General features: G+C 40.0%; 1 long non-coding RNA gene and 1 other non-coding gene across 2 annotated transcripts in view; one reads left to right on the top strand and one right to left on the bottom strand.

The window, feature by feature from the left end:
* LOC135230698 (uncharacterized) overlaps positions 1–13,075 on the bottom strand; it is a 243,302-nt gene that overhangs the window by 153,416 nt on the left and 76,811 nt on the right. The gene's annotated exons all lie outside the window — the stretch shown is intronic.
* On the top strand, positions 10,046–10,152 carry LOC111752394 (U6 spliceosomal RNA). The gene has a single exon (XR_002787348.1). It is a non-coding gene; the product is annotated as a U6 spliceosomal RNA (small nuclear RNA).

The following is a 13,075-nucleotide window of genomic DNA, read 5'->3' as shown; positions in this document are numbered from 1 at the left end:
AATGGGCTTAGAATTTGGGAGTATTCTACATGACATGTGTTATTTGTTGCGGGTATAAAAAGTATTATTATAACATCTGGTTCCAGAGTTTTTCCTGGGGAGGGAATACCTTGATGCTGGAAAATATTTTTATGATCTACTTGAGGATGAGGGGAGCAGGAGAGAATGCAAACAACACAACTAAACCTGTCTATGTAAAATATTATGGAAATTTGAGAACAAGGGAGAGATGAGAAAAAAGAAAGAGAGAAGATCAGGCAACTTGCAAAAGGCTGGAGTCTGTGAAGGAAGAAAGATCAGCAACACATTGAAAAACAGAGATGTTTACTAAGAAGTTTTAAATTGTTGGTATTACTGTGGTTTCAAACCCCCTCAGTCTCACCAAACTGTCATTAAAATCTGCTACACTCCTAAGTACGTCAGATTTTTTCCATGAAAATCATGGAAAGGGGCCTTAGGTTTATGTTTGAGGTTATGCAGGATAGAGAGGATAGCTATGCAGGGCAAGATATGAATGAGATTAAGAGATCAATGGGAAAAGGAGCTCAGAACCAGAAATAACCATAAAATCCCTGGAAATTCAAAGAAGTCTTCATGGAACGGTGAGGGAACCAGATTTAAACTTTGCAAAATCTGTGGAATGAGGATAGAAGGAAATCGTAGCTAAAATCTTAAGCGACAGTCAACAGCTAAATCCTCGGAGGTTCATTCATCAGTTGCCGTCAAGTCAACTGAGAATCATGGTGATCCCATGTGTGTCAGAGTAGAAGTGTGCTCCATTGGGTTTTCAATGGCTGCTTTTTCAGAACTAGGTCACCAGCCCTTTCTTCCAAGGTGCCTGTGGGTAGATTGACCTTTTCAGTTAGCAGCCAAGTGTATGAACAGTTTGCACCATCCAGGTGCTCCAGGAGGTATATGGTAATAGATAAAGATAGGTTGTAAATGAATATGCAGTAAGAGATATGGCTGAAGATGTTTAAGTGTGCTAATTATAAAAATCACGATTAATTTAGCTCCATGCGACCACCTTTAAAATAGGCTCATGTCTTAGTTATCCAGTTGCTGCTATAACAGAAACACCACAAGTGAATGGCATTAACAAAGAGAAATTTATTCTCTCACAGACTAGTAGCCTAGAAGTCCAAATTCAGGGCACAGGCTCCAGGTGAAGGCCTTCTCTCTCTGTTGGCTCCAGAGGGAGGTCCTTGTCATCAGTCTTCCCTTGGTCTGGGAGCATCTCAGTGCAGGAAACTCATGGCCAAAGGACATGCTCTGCTCCCAGGGCTGCTTTCTTCATGGTATGAGGTCCCCATCTCTCTGCTCACTTCCCTTTCCTTTTAGCTCTTATAAGATAAAAGGTGGTGCAGGCTACACCCCAGGGAAACTGCCTTTACATTGGATCAGGGATGTGACCTGAGCAAGGGTGTTACATCCCATCCTAATCCTCTTTAACCACATGCACAGATTATGATTTATAACACATAAGAAAATCATAAAATGGAGGACAAACACACAATACTAGGAATCATGGCCTAACCAAGTTGACACATATTTTAGGGGGACACAATTCAATCCATGACAGTTCTCTTTGATTTTAGAATTGGAAAATCTTAAAGACCAGGTGACTTTTCTTTGTGTGTTTCCTGCTAAGGTCATAAATCACCTAGATAGACCCTGATCATCAGATTTCTATTTTAAAAAAAAACATACTACTGAGTTTGCAAGTAAGCCACCACAGTGACAAGAAGATATACATTTCTGCTTGTCAAAGATGAAATATTTTCAAAAAATGATCACTCTGATAATAACAGCAGCTCTAAATGACTCTACCTTAATGCACATAGAGTTAATATATTGACCTGGTCTTCTCATGGAGTCCTGAAATTAAGAACTAACTCTTAGTGACCTGTACATTCTAGATGCATTTCCAGTTGTTGGAGCTGTATATGGCACTGAATTACTCACACCTTCTCAACACAGACCGTTCAACGGTTGGCATTTGGTAGACAACGAGACTACTAAAACAGCCACAATTTCTGCCTTAATCCAAGACCCCATGCCCACAACAGAACCTAGACTGCTGTTTTCTTCATCTTTTTGAAAGTGTGGGCTGTTTACAAAGATACTTTGCTGGTCAACTCACTCACCCTTGTTTTAGTAGGGACTGGACTTTTTCTTTTGGGGTTTAAAACCATGGAACAAATGAATCGAGCTGGTTTCCAAAACCAAATTACATGGTTTGCACAAAAGCAGAAAACACAACTAGAGTAAAATGTATTTTTAGTACTTGTATTTTTTGAATTGTCCAAAAAAAAGAAAAGATAAAGATCTTATCTGACCCTGACAACATTAACCAAAGCTGATGGTGTCAAATGCTAGCAGTGAAGTGGTTAAAAGCTCTACTTCTGTTCTTACTGATGTTTCAAATGAATTTTAGCATGCAGACTTAGTTTGCTCACAGAGCTAGGGAATAATCCATTGGTTAAGAAGCTCTAATTCCTAACTGACACAGTAGCTTATAATTGTATTTTCGGAGTGTCTAGTAAAAACATTTGACTTGCTTAAAAAAAAAAAAAGCCCACAATATAAATTTGTGTTTAAAGAAATCAACTAAGATCTATTTGGAACCTATCTTTCCTGTCTGAAAAAATCACTCATTCTTACGTTTGGATAACACAGTGGTGATTTTTAAACCACTGATGCATTTGAAAACTTCTCTGAAGGAAAGAAACCCATGTCTTTGTAGTAACATGTTCCTTCTTAGATAAATACATCATAGCTGTGTTACTGAATATACCAGACTCTACAGCATTTCAGTTAAAAAGAAAGGATGCCTTATACATCCTATATGGTATTAAATACAGGACTTGGATGCAGACAAATGGAAGCCACCTCCAAAAGGAAAAGAAAGAAATTATGTTTCTGGCAAAAATAATTAGAAAATATAGTTACTCTGAAAACAATAATACCTATGGGCAGAAAAGGTGACAAGATGTATGTCAGCTCATTAAAAATACAGAGGATACTGAAAAAGAAAAAATTAACTTGCCCTCTCCCTTCACCAAATATACTGAGAGACGTTTCACAAACACAATACACAAACCATGTTCTATGAAATTTAAAAATTCACAAGCTGTACCATCCACCATCTCTGCTTCTTAATGGAAGTGAGAGGCAAAACTAAATCCATTACTGAAAGCTTACCTAGACAGGGATTAAAGGGGATATAAAAAAAAAAAAAAAAAAAAATTTTTTTTTTTTTTAGATGACTAGGGGAAACGAACAACTGGGTAAAGTGGTATCAAACGGTCAACGCACAAGTTTTAAGTTACCAACATGCCAAAAGGTAGTATACTATTTTTTATTTTTACCTTGCCACATTCCTGAAGGATTCAAGGTGCCTAAGCTACTTACTATGGGGAGCCCTGGTGGACCAGTGATTAAAAGATTCACTGCTAACTAAAAGATCCACAGTTAGAATCCACCAGGTGCTCCTTGGAAAAACTCTATGGGGAGTTCTACTCTGTCCTATGCGGTCGCTGTTGTTGTTGTTGTTAGGTACCATTGAGTCGGTTCCGACTCACAGTGACCTTATGCACAACAGAACGAAACACTGCCTGGTCCTGAGCCATCCTTACAATCGTTGTTATGCTGGAGCTCATTGCTGCAGCCACTGTGTCAATCCACCTCGTCAAAGGTCTTCCTCTTTTCTGCTGACCCTGTACTTTGCCAAGCATGATGTCCTTCTCCACGGATTGAGCTCTCCTGACAACATGTCCAAAGTATGTAAGACGCAGTCTCGCCACCCTCGCTTCTAAGGAGCATTCTGGTTATACTTCTTCCATGACAGATTTGTTCATTCTTTTGGCAGTCAATGGTATATTCAATATTCTTCAACAACACCACAATTCAAAGGCGTCAACTCGTCTTCAGTCTTCCTTATTCATTGTCCATCTTTCACATGCATATGATGTGATTGAAAATACCATGGCTTGGGCCAAGAGCACCTTAGTCTTCAGGGTGACATCTTTGCTTTTCAACACTTTGAAGAGGTCCTTTGCAGCAGATTTACCCAATTAAATGTGTCTTTTGATTTCTTGACTGCCACTTCCATGGCTGTTGATTGTGGATCCAAATAAAATGAAATCCTTGACAACTTCAATCTTTTCTCTGTTTATCATGATGTTGCTCATTGGTCCAGTTGTGAGGATTTTTGTTTTCTTTATGTTGAGGTGCAATCTGTACTGAAGGCTGTGGTCTTTGATCTTCGTTAGTAAGTGTTCAAGTCCTCTTCACTTTCAGCAAGCAAGGGAATTCCAGAACACTTAATTGTGCTCATGAGGAACCTTTACATAGATCAAGAGGCAGTTGTTCGGACAGAACAAGGGGATACTGATTGGTTTAAAGTCAAGAAAGGTGTGCGTCAGGGTTGTATTCTTTCACCATACCTATTCAATTTGTATGCTGAACAAATAATATGAGAAGCTGGACTATATGAAGAAGAATGGGCCAGGAAGATTGTAGGAAGACTTATTAACAACCTGCATTATGCAGCTGACACAACCTTGCTTGCTGAAAGTGAAGAGGACTTTAAGCACTTACTAATGAAGAACAGCCTTCAGTACAGATTGCACCTCAACATAAAGAAAACAAAAATCCTCACAACTGGACCAATGAGCAACATCATGATAATTGGAGAAAAGATTGAAGTTGTCAAGGATTTCATTTTACTTGGATCCACAATCAACAGCCATGGAAGCGGCAGTCAAGAAATCAAAAGACACATTGCATTGGGTAAATCTGCTACAAAGGACCTCTTCAGAGTGTTGAAGAGCAAAGATGTCACCCTGAAGACTAAGGTGCTCTTGGCCCAAGCCATGGTATTTTCAATCACATCATATGCATGTGAAAGCTGGATAATGAATAAGGAAGACCGAAGAAGAATTGACGCCTTTGAATTGTGGTGTTGTTGAAGAATATTGAATATACCATGGACTGCCAAAAGAATGAACAATTCTGTCTTGGAAGAAGTATGGCCAGAATGCTTCTTAGAGGCAAGAATGGCGAGACTGCGTCTTACATGCTTTGGACATGTTGTCAGTAGGGATCAGTCCCTGGAGAAGGACACCATGCTTGGCAGAGTACACGGTCAGCGGAAAAGAGGAAGACCCTCAACGAGGTGGATTGACACAGTGGCTGCAACAATGAGCTCAAGCATAACAACAATTGTAAGGATGATGCAGGACCAGGCAGTGTTTCGTTCTGTTGTGCATAGGGTCGCTCTGAGTCAGAACTGACTCGACAGCAGCTAACAACAACAACAACAGGTGTGTAGGGCTACTTGAAAATGAAAAAAGAAGTCAAAATGAGCCCTACACTTAGGACTTGTAGCTGCAAAAATGAAATAATGGCATAACACTTACAGAGAAATATACTGTGAATCATTACTAGAGTACAAGTTGAGTAAGTAAGAGCGCTCAGGAAATGTAGAACAATGCACTGGGCAGAATCAAGTAGTTCTGATAAGGGAAGTTTCCCTGGCCAAGACTTTTTTGGAAAAGCAAGGAAGGCCACTCGCAGGGTGAGGGAAAGATTTGGGGAAGGGCATTACTGGGAAAAACCAAACTTTTGTGGCATACTTAAGCAGTTCATATGACCAGAACACTGCTGTGGTTTCTCCAAGTTTCACAGGTAGCTTCCAAACTGATTTTAGGTAGCACTGACATTGTTTTTGTTGTTGTTAGTTACATCAAGTTGATTCCAACTCAGGGCAACCTTATGTAAAATAGAACGAAAGCTGAAGGTCCAGCACTATCTCCATGATCATCAGTATGTTTGACTCCCTTGTTGGCTATCACATCAATTCATCTCATTGAGGGTTTCCCTCATTTGCAATGACCCTCTACTTTACCAAACATGACATCCTTTTCTAGTGGTTGATTTTTCTTGATGACATGTCCAAAGTAAACAACCCAAATTGCAATCATCCCTATATGTCCCCAGTGCACTTAGAACAAAATCATTACCTTCACCCCATCGTACAAAACCCTAAACCAGGCTTGTGCCTCCCCCCCACCTCCACCCCAACGCTTCCTCCTTCCATGCCCCTGGCAGCCACACTGGCCTTCTGGGGTTTCTCACAAAAACTCCTCCCTGTCTACAGGCCATTGCCCTGTCTGCTCCTCAAGTGCTCTTCCCCCTGATCTTCCCAGGACAGGCTCCTTCCTGACACTTAGCTCTCACTTTAGATGAATCCTCTTTAGAGACATCTTCCTTGGCCTCCCAGTCAATATTACCTATCCTGGAGCCATCTAATTGCATTGCTTTAACTCTAGGCATAGTGCCTTCTGACATGTTTCTTGGTTGCTTATTATGTTTTATTCTTTAAATTAGTATTTATTTTTGATATCCATATTTTTAGAGCTCTTCAAAGAAAGACATTTTGCTGAATTAGCCTATTTTGTTCCTGTTCAACTAGACTACAGCTGGTAGGAACAAAAGTTAGCAGAGAAATGGTTAAAAGTTCTACTTTGATCTTTAATTGGTTTGCAACGAATTTTTATTTGCCTGCAGATAAAGTGAGTGTACAGAGTTTTGGCATAATTTATTATTCCCTGAGAGCAGGGATCATGCTTGTCTTGTTCAGAGCTAGGTATCACCAGTGTCTAGTACAATGCCTGGCACCAAGTAGTTTCCCAATGAATCCCTGATGAATGAATGAAATATTCATTCCATGCCAAGCTGGATCCTATTTCTTATACTTATTTTCCCTGTAAAAGTAGATATCAAGTCTGAGGTACTTAATTCTTCCCCCCATTTACCTTGTGTGGCATTAAAAAATTGAGGTGATTATGTTACAGTGAAAAGATCAAGGATTTCCAATAGAAAGACATGGATTTTAATTCTAAGTCTAAATTGCTATTTGTGTAACCCTGGATAATTTACTTTACCTCTTAGAATCACACTTTTCATATATATATATATATATATATATATAAAACAAGGATAATACTATAGGGTTGCTATGAGTGGAATTGACTCGATAGCAATGGTTTTGGTTTTGTTTGGACCACTTCCAAGGTCCCTGGGTGGTGCAAAAGGTTTGTGCTCAACTGGTAACCAAAAGGTTGGCAGTTCGAACCCAACCAGCAGCACCATAAAAGAAAAGGCCTAGCAATTTGCTTCCGTAAAGATTACAGACTAAGAAACCTTATAGAGCACAGTTCAGTAACACATGGGGTAGCCATGAATCAGAAGAGGACAACAATACCACCTCCAGTCTATGATTGTGTTGTATAAATGTTATAATTTATATACTATTTTTAGTACACTGCCTCACACATAACAGGTATTGAATAAATGCTCTCTCTTCAAATATACGTAGAATCACGAGAGCCCTATAGAGTATTACAGCCAGAGTGAACCAAATGTTGGTCTCACTTCTCACTTCTGCATGGCACAAACAAAATGGGGCAGCCTCTGGGAGTCAGGCCAAGTTTTATTTTCAGAACTTTGGAGGAGGATCTCCTCAGCCATGCTTTGAAAGAGACACCTGTCCTCAGGAGTTGGCAGCTCACCTGAGGAAAGTCACAGGACCCATCTCCCCTCTCACCCAAAGAACTAGAAAAAATGGTGTGAATCCACAGCCCCTCTTTTTTCAATTGAATACAATTCCCTGACAGGGGCTACATGAAGACATGATGAGATTTGGCCTTCAGGCTATTAGGAAGCTGGATAGTCTTAGTTATCTAGTGCTGCTATAACAGAAATACCACAAGCGGATGGCTTTAACTAAGAGAAATTTATTCTCTCACAGTCTAGGAGGCAGAAGTAGGAATTCAGGGTGCCAGCTCCAAGGGAGCTGTAGGCTCTAGGGAGAAGTCCTTGTCATCAATCTTCCCTTATTCAAGGAGCTTCTCAGTGCAAGGACCCCAAGTTCAAAGACACACACTCTCCTGGTTCTCTTTGTTTGGTGGTAATGAGGTCCCCATGTCTCTCTGCTCAATTCTCTCTTTTATATCTCAAAAGAGATTGACTTAAAAACACAACCTAATCTTGTAGATTGGGTCCTGTTTCATTAACATAACTACCACTAATCCCACCTCGTTAACATCACAGAGGTAGGATTTACAACATACGGGAGAATCAAGACAGATGACAAAATGGTGGGCAATCACACAATACTGGGAATCATGAACCAGTCAAATTGTCACATATTTTGGGGGGACACAATTCAATCCATGACAGATATAATATTACTAAATTTAAATTTACAATCTCCAACCGCATTCACTACTTTCTACTGAATTTCTCACTTCAGAAATAGACAACCTCCTGAAACTTAGCCTGTCATTCTCATCTTGGAAACCTTAAGGAAGCTGGTAGATAAAAGAAAAAGTTTTGTGACAGTTTTGCCAAATGAGTAAATCAACCACTAATACATTTTTGGGGGGGTGAACCTATATTTTATATAATCTACCTGAAATTCCCAGCTGGTGTGACTGAAATACATTCTTTGATTTCTTTGCACCTATTTCTTTTTTAATAAAGTGAGGGAGTTAGAGGATGTTTAAGACCCATTTCAGATGCCACATATTAAAATCGCATTATTAAAATCACAGAAACTTATATAGCACGCTATATGCACACAGGGTAAAATGTTGTTTCAGGAAATACAGACCAAAAAAAAAAGGAAAAGAATTGCGTGCTTCTTGTACCACCCATTCCCAAACAGAGAATATCAAGCAGTATATAACTGCCACTGAAATAGTTATAAGAAAAACAAACACCATTTCAGTGACCTCACAAAACCTCATTTTATAAACATTATGAAAACTCCTTCTACACTAAGCTGTTTTAAGCAACAAGACTTAGGTGGCCTGATAAAGCTTTCTCATGTCATTGCAATTACTTTTTTCTAAAAACAATGTGAGTGTTGATGAACTTACTGGCAGACTGATGAAGGGATGCTGAGCCATGAAGCTCCCCTCATTTGATGAATGAAGTGAGCATGACTTTAGGTCTACTGGATGGGATTCTGGCGTATGAATAATTTGACCATGGACCTGACCAGCTACCCACAGATGTTCCTCTAAATGCCATTCTTTACATACCGTCCATTACTTGTCTCATTTGGTCTTTGAGGGTATCATGTTCAAATATTGAGAACTTTCTAGTATGTTTGTCCAGTTCTGTGGTATTTCCAGAACTGCCTTATTAGCAAACACTGTCAGTCACTAAATATGGCTCAGTATTACAAACCCACGTTCTCATACTTTTCACTGTATCAGTGATGCCCAAACCCAGTCTGTCTGAAATGCTCTCTTCCAGATATCTACTACACGGCTGGCAATTCCAACATGAAAATGGAATCTTCCCCCACTTGTCCATATGATAAAATGGCTGTTAAAATTTTAACTTATTGAATTTCTGCTTCTTGAAGTGAAGTATTAAATACAGCAGGAATTACCCTTCCATTGTAAACAACCAGAAAACCAGACACAATATGTGAAAAACTTTCCAAACACTGAAGAAGAAGAAGTGAAGGCCTATGATGTCTTGGAGAAAGAAAACAAACAAGGTAAGGCCATGAACCATCCCAGCTTACTGCATGGGGCAGTTTCCAGGCTGTAGTGCAGGGAGGAAGATTTCAAATATTGTAGCTTAAAATATGTAGACAGGCCCTTCAACACTCCTCCCTCCAAAAGTGAAAACTAATTCACTACCCCCATTTCTAAATGTAGAACTTAGTGACTTGCTTCTAACAAAGACAGTGAATATGGCAAAAGTAATAGTGTGTGTCTTCAAGATTAGGATCACAAAATGGCATTGTGGATTTCTTCTTTCTCTTTCTTAAATCACTTTACCTGAAGGGAAGCCAGCTCTCATGTAATGAGAACATTTAAAAAGCCCCATGAAGAAGAAGACATGGTGAAGAAATGAGGCCTCCTTCTAACAGTGATACAAGTGACTCTGCCAGAATCACCCCACTCAGCTACTCCCCAATTCCTGACCCATACAAGTTATGAGATAATAAATGTTTTAAGTGGTCACTTCGGCAGCACATGTACTAAAATTGGAATGATACAGAGAAGATTATCATAGCCCCTGCACAAGGATGACACACAAATTTGTGAAGCATTTCATATTTTTAGCTGGGGCTGGGGTGTGGGGACCATGGTTTTGGGGGACATCTAGGTCAACTGGCATACCAAAGTTTATTAAGAAAATGTTCTGCGTCCCACTTTGGTGAGTGTTGTCTGGGGTCTTAGAGCTAGCGAGCGGCATCTAAGATGCATCAATTTGTCCCAGCCCACCAGGAGCAAAGGGAATGAAGAACACCGAAGGCACAAGGAAAATATTAGCCTAAGAGACATAAGGGTCAAATGAACCAGAGACTCCATCAGCCTGAGACCAGAAGAACTAGATGATGGCCAGCTACCACCAATGACCACCCTGACGGGGAATACAACAGAGGGTCCCTGACGGAGCAGCAGAAATGTGTGGAGCAGGACACAAATTCACATAAAAAGACCAGACTTAATGGTCTAAAACTGGAGAAACCGATAAAGCCATAGTCCCTGGACACTCTGTTAACCCAGAACTAAAACCATTCCTGAAGCCCACTCTTCAGACAAAGATTAGGCTGAACTATAAAACATAAAATAATACTTGTGAAGAATGTTTTTCTTAGTTCAAGCAGATACACAAGACCAAATGGGTGGCTCCTGTCCAGAAGGATGAGAAGGCAGGAAGGGACAGGAGCTGGTTGGATGAACATAGGAAACCCAGGATGGAAAGGGGGAATATGCTGTCACATTATAGGGATTGTAGCTAGTGTCACATAACAATGTGTATATAAATTTTTGTATGAGAAATTAACTGTAAAGTTTCACCTAAAACAATTTAAAAAAAAATTCTTAGGGAAGACACCCCAAAAATAAATAAATGTTTTAAGCTGTTAAATTTGGGCATAATTTGTTACAAAAAAAAATAGATAATTAATCCACCAAAAGTAGCCTATGGTCTCACTGAGTTGCCACAGAGATTAGAGTTTGAGAGGCCTAGGCAGCTAGAATTTGCAGGACAGAATATCTGAGAGAGAAGAACTGCAAGGAGAGAGAGTTCTGGAGAAATGCAGAGGGTCTCTGAGTTACTGGCTAAGTTCTAAGTCTGCACATGTGTGGGGTGATTCTTCATGAGACTGGGAAAGGGACCACCAGAAAACAGTAGGCTGAACAATTGCTGTAGGTCACATATGGCTTCTGTCTTAGGCTAGGTTCTCTAGAGAAGCAAAACTAGTGTAGTATTTATAGACAGACAGAAAAAAGAGAGAGTTTTAGCTCAAAGAAATGGCTCATGCAGTTGTACAGGCTTGCAAGTTCCAAGACTGTGGGTCAGGCATCAGGCTAGAGGCTTCTCCTGACTCACATAGACGCCGGGGCTGACAAACCCAATATTGGCAGGTCAGACAGCAGGCTGCTGGCTCACAGGCTGCGGAGACCAAAAAATCCCAAGATCAGGAGGCAGTATGGCAGGCTGCTGGCTCAAGTCCCAAGACCTGGAGATCAGATTATGACAAGCCAGATGCAGGATCCAGGGCAAGCAAGGAAGCTTTGACAGAATGTCCATATATACGTTGCATGTAGCCCACACCCCCAAGGAAACTCTTCTTACAACTGATTGGCTGATTGCTTCATGAAGGAGGAGTACATCACTACATAATGGCCAAACCACTGAAAATCATGGCCCAGCCAAACTGACACACAACCTTAACTATCACAGCTTCCAATAGCTTAAACTTCCATAAGTCAAAACAGAGAGGCCTTGTAATACAAGTGACAAGGGCTAGAGAGTCTTCAAAGGAATCACATCCCATTAGTGTAAGTAATTAGGCCTAGAGTAAATGTTGCTTTGGACTTTCCCTAAAAAAGTTTAAAACACTTGCTCCATATACCAGGAAACATGTCCAAAAGTATCCATAGCAGCATTGTTTTCAAGGGTCAAAACTGCAAAAACACCTGCTTTAGTTTAAGCCTCTCAAAGATACAGACCATGAGACAAAGATTAAATTTATTTGGAAGGGTAAAAAAAATTAACAGGAAAAATGGTAGTGGAATGGGGAGCAATATACAAGCAAGGATGAGTAGCCAGTATTCTATTTAACCAGCCACTACAGTGGTTCTCATGAAGAGACTCTAGGAACTGGAGTTATCTGAGGGAGCTGGGGTATTTATAGTCTTTAACTCCCAAGAGCACCTCTTGTTTGCTCCAGTGCACACTGGCAGCACAGCTTCCTGCAACTGGGGCAGGGGAAGACCCTCAGGCATAGATGTGCAGACACTAGGATCTGGAAATTGGTGAGAACACGAAGAAAGATCCATGGGGCATGGGTGAGGCACTGACAGGATCTGCAACACAAGTAAAACCCCAATGTCCGTTGACAAGAAATGGATAAATTGTGGAACATTGATGCAAAGTAATACTACACAGTGGTGAAAACATATGGTAGCCACACCCATCACAAAACATATAATGTTAATTGCAAGAGGTAATTTCCAATATATTTAGGGATACACACGTGTGCTGAAAGGAACACGAGAAAATGATCAACACAAAGTTAAGGATACTGATCACTTTTGGGACACAAGTGAGGAGGCACTACTGGGGGATAAAACAGAATTGGTAATGTTCTATCAAGATTGACGATGGGAACAGGAAACCGGAGGTCGAGAAGGGGAGAGTGTTGACATGTCATGGGGTTAGCGACCAATGTCACAAAACAATACATGCTAAATGTTCAATAAGAAACTAATTTGTTCTTTCACCTAAAGTACAATAAAAAAGATGGATGATGGGTGCAAAAGTATGTGTTTTATCATTCTTTATTACAGAAATATACATACACTTTTTATGTATAAAGCAATTCAAAAAAAGTAAAGGACTGAAATAAAAAATATCAAGATGTTCACACAACAATCTCAGAGACAAATGATAACAGTTTTTATTTTGTCCTTTTTACTTTTCTGTATTTTCTGCAGTGAACATACATTTCTTTTATGTTAATAAAACAATG

Source organism: Loxodonta africana, chromosome 1 (genome assembly GCF_030014295.1).
Source record: "Loxodonta africana isolate mLoxAfr1 chromosome 1, mLoxAfr1.hap2, whole genome shotgun sequence".
In the NCBI taxonomy this organism is placed as follows: domain Eukaryota; kingdom Metazoa; phylum Chordata; class Mammalia; order Proboscidea; family Elephantidae; genus Loxodonta; species Loxodonta africana.
This window is presented reverse-complemented; position numbering and strand designations above follow the sequence as displayed.